Genomic DNA, 6,220 nt, shown 5'->3' on the forward strand with positions numbered 1-6,220 from the left:
AGGCAATATAAGAATTTCTATTGGTATTATCTAGTTAAATTATATTTTTTCCCTCACTTAGAGAGCCACATGCCTGTGATGTAAGTGATCGATTTGGCTTCCTTTCTTACTTACCACTCACGTAATTCATCAGCTTCCCAGGCAGTGATCTAAGTCACCTTGAAGACAGCTGAATACAAGACAAATCAAGCCTAATTTTGCCTCAGCTTGATATAAATCTTTGAGAAAAATGAGCTGAGTTAGGCCTTTGTTTCTGCATCCACAAAATTTGTGGGTTGGATGTTAGCAGTGCTTTCCAACTTGTTTCACATTAGGGCACACATAGAAAATAATATTATATTGTAAAAGTCACCTGGCTAAAGAGATTACTCATGGTCAGAAACAAAAGACTGGGGACCGTGGGCACCCCAGGCCCCACCCAGCCTATGGTGGTTCAGTTTGTGTGTCAACTTGGTTGGGCCTGGTTGAGTGGCTGGGCAGCTAAATGCAGTATTCACCATGATGAGACTGGTAATCAACTCCATGGTGGAATCTACCGTGAGCAGCTGAGTAGCTGCCCTAGGGATGTGGTCTGCTTCCTGTATATAAGGAGAAGCCTTGGGAAATAGTGTCTAGCTTATGGCACACTTGGACCCTGCATGTAGCCATGTCATTGTTCAGCAGCCTGCCATGCTCTGCCGACTTTGGGACTTACAATGGACTTGAATTAATAGCCTGCCATGTGGTTTGGTAACATCAGGACTGTGTCATTTTATTTGTTGACCTTGGGCTTGTTAGCCTCAGCAGCCAGTAGCTGTCTGAGTAATGAGATGCCTCTAGCTTCAGTGTGCCGGGAGCAAGAAGCAGAGCTGAAGCCCAAGATCAAGAGGCTTTCACACAGCCCCTAAAGCCTGGCACTTTGAACTTGAACTTAAAGCCTCCAAACTATGAGAGAACAAACTCTTGTTTATTAAGGCCATCCCATTTGTAGTATATTCCTGTCAAAGTGGCACTAGGTAACCAGAACACAGCCAACCCAAGGGTTGAAGGAGTCGCTATCTCTATCACCTGGACCAATCAGTAGCACACCAGAGTGCCACCATTATGGATACTTCTGGACACACCAGTTTGGAAGCTGTAGAGTTAAGGCTATTTGAAGACTCCTTAAGTATTTCATGACTACCTTTTTTTGTAGTACAAAGGAACTGGACTTTACCACTGAAGAACAATTTGGGAATAGTTTATAGGTCACAAATTAATCCCAAAACGTGGAACATTTGGTTAATAGAATTAATAGGGTACTTAATTCTTGGGTGACCAGATGTCTCAGATCAGCCAGGACTATGGGGTTTCCTACAACATGAGATTCTCAGCGCTAAAAACAGGATACTTCTTAGCAAACGAGGACTGCGGATCTTCTATCTATTATGTATTAACATTCTCTGCTATCGAGATAAAGAAAAAAAGGAGACAGTTTCTGTTTTTATGGGCTTACATGCTTATTGTGTTCTTTCCAGACCACTTGGGACCAGAAAAAGCAACCCCATGAATAAGTCATTGAGTCCAGGTCTATGAAACAGAATCCTATGACTTTTCTTATGAGATGTTTTCCTTTGTAGAGTTGTTTTTGCCAGTTCAAAGAGGAAATAGTGGGCTGAAGTCAAGTGGCATGACTGAATAACTTAGTGCTAAGCAAATGATTCGTGTAAAGGCTTCATTGGAAACAGTCAGACTCATAACAATAGTAGTTCTGACATGACTACATCTTGCCTGAGAAACTCATAAACATGGCCTCTAGGCTATACTTTTTTTTCAGCAGCTGCTGGTACTTAATTTAATTATAAGCTACAAGTAAGCTTCCTAAAGAGGCAATATGTGTACCACACGGTGTCTAGAGGACAGTCTGTTCACAAATTTTAAGACAGTCAGCACTGTTGGAATTACATGTTCTAATATGAGACGGGTGGACTGGTGTGGGAGAAGTAAGAGCCACCATACCCCTCCTCCACCCAGACTTAAACCAAAATTGCTTTTGAGGTTCAAAACTATTCATATGACAGTTTTCTATGTTTGGCTGGAGTGAGATAAGTTGCACGGGCAGGAAAATGGTTTCTTCTATCTTTCATGCTAATACAGATGTCACTGCACTGAAGAGACTGCATCCCTGATTCTTCATCCTGCTACAATAGAACTGCTATTTCATTTTTAACATTTGATGAGCACCTACTACATACAATGAAGCAGGCTTTGCACTGAAGTGGATGAGAAATAAAATCCTTGTTCTTAATGTATAAACTATATCTTGAGGGAGCATGCCATCTAAACAACTAACTTTCATAGGAAAAAGAGAATAAAATCAACACAGTAGGAATGTGAAAAGAGGAAGAAAAGAAGAAATGGCATATGAGCTAATAGTATTTAGTTGACAAGGTAATTATGCAGGGTTCACCATGTCAGAAAAGAGTGAAATTTGAAGTTCTATAAACAAACAACGAGAACTCTTTTCTGTCACCATAGACTGCCAAGACAAACATGCCCTAGCTTGCTGAATAGCCAGATCACATAGGAGCTCCAATTTTTGAATGAACATTGACCTTGAAATCAGACAGACTTGAGCTTAAATTCAATTTCTGTCACACATTAGTTATGTGACTTTTGCCAATTTAGTTTCTATAAATCTATTTCATACACTATAAAATGAAACTAATAACAAAGAACAGATTTATTAATGCAGTAAATGTAAGGTCAGATAATATATGTAAAATTACCTTATATAAATTTCACATAAGTTATGCAATTGATATATGTTGAATTTGACCTGTCAGTATAACTTGCCCATCTCTTTCTGGTTTCTTAAAAGACTCATTGTTTATATTCCACAGTTAAAAGGCATTGGTGGCTGAACATTGTGAAAATGTCAACACTACCCAAAGCATTCAATTCAATCTTGATCCAGATTCCATCAACATTGTTTAAGGATATAGAAGAACCAATCATTGATTTTATATGGAAAGGAAAGAGTCCTTGGATAAGCAAAGCACTACTGAAGAAGAAGAACAAAGTAGAAGGTTTCATACTCCTAGATCTCAATACAACCACAGTAGTCAAACAACTTAGTATTGGTACAATGACAAACACATAGACCAGTGGAACAGAATTTAGAATCCAGAAATAGACCTAACCACCTATGGTCAGCTAATCTTATCTATTTGCAGAAAAATTAAACAAGATACTCACACCATATCTCAAATCTAACTCCAGATGAATCAAAGGCTTAAATGTAAAACCTAAATCTACCAAGTTCATAAAAGAAAAAATATGGGCAAATGTAGGGGCTTTAATAGACTACCAAACATAAATGAAAATGCACAAACATAAACAGAAGACAAACTAGAAGATTGGGACCTTCTGAATATTCTTATGTACATCTGAAGATTTCTGCAAAAGAATAAAAACAGAACCTATTACTCAGCAACAATATATCAGACAAGGGACTCATCCCTAAAATTAATAGAAAACTCCAACCTCTCAAGATCAAAAAGCTAAACAATTCAATTTAAAAATTAACAGAACACATGAAGAGACACTTCATCAAAGAAGATATCCAGGTGATCAACAAACACATGAAGAAATGTTCACAATCATTAGCCATTAGAGAAATGCAAATCAAAACAAGATACCATCTCACCACAGCAATAATAGCAAAGTTTAACAAGATAGAAAATAACAAATTCTGGTGAGGTTGTGGAACAATTTGGACTCTTGTACATTGCTGGTGTTACTGTAAAATGGACCACTGTGGAAACAGTATGGTGATCCCTTAAAAAGTTGGACACAGAAATACTATTTGATCCAGCAATCCCATTACTGGGTATATATCCTAAATAAGTGGGTGGCAGGACACAGATATATGCACAGCCCTGTTCATTGCAGCATTATTCACAATAGCAAGAGATGGTGACAACCTAAGTGCTCATCAGTGGAGCAATGAATAACCAAACAATGGTACACATACAACAGAATATTATGCAACACTAAAAAATAGAATCCACAAAACACGTCATAATTTGAATGAGTTTGGAGGACATTATGCTGAGTGAAATAAGTTAATTACAGAAGGACAAACATTGAATTAGTCCATTATTGTGAAAACTCAAGAAAAGGTTTACATATGGAAGATAACTTTCTTTCTTGGTTACCAAGTATGGGAGGGGAAGGAGGGAAAATTGCTAGATAGATAAGAGACAAGTATTGATTTGGGTGAAGGGAAAGGCAATATACCAAAAGTAGTGACCAACACAATAAAACTAAGGAAAAGGAAGACACAGAGAGGTACACAAGAGGTACAAACAACAAAGATAAACACTTACATATACAATACTTCGTTGTCAGTAATAAGAAACATTAGTCCATGGGTGGATACATAGGTAGATAGGCAAAATGATCAGGTATTTCTAGGCAGAAGAGAATATACCCATGACCATATACAAGTTTGGCAGATGATATTCCTACATATCTATTTGTAAAGCCACTTGACTGCTCACCAGAAGGCTGGCGGTTCAAACCCACCAGCCAGTCCTCGGAAGGGAAGGTTGGGCAATCTACTTCCAAAGTGATATTGACTCGGAAACCCAAGGAGGGGTCGCTATGAGTTGGGTTGAACTTAATGGCACCTAACAACACAACATAGAAATATCCATATATACAATAGAGCTAACAGGGTAAAATTCTGATAACCTCTTAGCCACACACAGACACCCTGAGGGAGTGAGTTACTGCATCCTTGGGCTTGGGACCATGATTGTGGGGGACATCAAGCTCTATTGGCATGACATACTATACAAAAACATTGTTTTAAATCCTACTTTGGTAAGTAATGACTGAGATCTTAAAAGCTTGCAAGTGGTGTTGTATGATGCAATAATTGGTCTCTCCTTTTCCAGAGAGAAGAATGAAGAAAACCAAAGACACATGGAAACAATTAGTCCAAGAGACCAGTGGACCATGCAAACCTCAGCCTACATGATCCTGAGACCAGAAAAACTAGGTGGTACCAGCTACCTCTGTCAACCACTCAGAAAGGGATCAGTGCAGGAGATCCTGGACAGAGTGGGAGAAATGTGTGGAATAAAACTCAAAATCATAAAAAAGACCAGGCTTACTGATCTCATAGAGACTGATGAAACCCCTAAGACTGTAGCCCCTAGTCACCCTTCAGGCCTGGAATTGAAATCACTCCTGTGGCTTCCAGCCAAACAAGAGACAAGCATATAAGGTAAACATTTGCACCAGGTAGCTACAATCCTTAGAACAAAGGTGAGAGACACCGAGAAACACACATTGCTGAGAGAGACACCAAAAGACACATATTGCTGGGAGAAAGACTGAAAGAGACAGTTGGCTGAGAGATGGCAGGCTAAGAGAGACTGAGCGTTGGTCCTGAACTTGGATTATAACCTGGTGCTTCCCTAATAAACCCCATAATCTGTGAGTTCTGTGTGGCCACTGCAGCAAATTATTGAACCCAGCAGAGAGGTGGTGGGTGCTGCTGGACAAGTGGTTGGTGTTAGGGTGGGAGAAAGGGATGGAGGGAGGCAGCATGTCTGGCCTCACAGGAATAGGCCTTGAGCTGCTGATGGTGATTCTGTCTTTCTCTCGTGGGGTTAGAGGAGGTCGGAAGATGCAGCCTCCCTGCCCCTTTGTTGTTGTTAGGTGCCGTCAAGTCGCTTTTGACTCGTAGAGACCCGATGCACAGCAGAATGAAACACTGCCCAATCTTGTGCCAGCTCCATGATCCTTGCTATACTTGAGCCCATTGTCATAGCCACTGTGTCAATCCATCTCGCTGAAAGCCTTCCCCTCTTTCGTCGACCCTCCACCTTACCAAGCATGACTTCCTTCGCCAGGGTATGGTCCCCTCTGACAACATAACCAACATAACTTCGTCTCACCATCCTCACTTCCAAGGAGCATGTCAGCTGCACTTCTTCCAGGACAGATCTGTTAGTTCTTTTGGCAGGCCATGGTACCTTCAGCATTCTTCACCAGCACCACAACTTAAAAGCATCAACTCTTCTTCAGTCTTCCTTATTCATTGTCCAGCTCTCACATGCATACGAGGTGATCGGAAATATTATGCCCATGTCAGGCGCACCTTAGTCCTCACCTGCCCCTTTAGCAGTAAATTTTATCCATTCCAACAGACTGGCTGCCCCCTCTGGTTTAACCTGCTCCATAAATG

The sequence above is a fragment of the Orycteropus afer genome, unplaced genomic scaffold, assembly GCF_000298275.1.
Source record: "Orycteropus afer afer isolate SDZICR_OR568_19922 unplaced genomic scaffold, OryAfe1.0 scaffold00039, whole genome shotgun sequence".
NCBI classification, from domain to species: Eukaryota; Metazoa; Chordata; class Mammalia; order Tubulidentata; family Orycteropodidae; genus Orycteropus; species Orycteropus afer.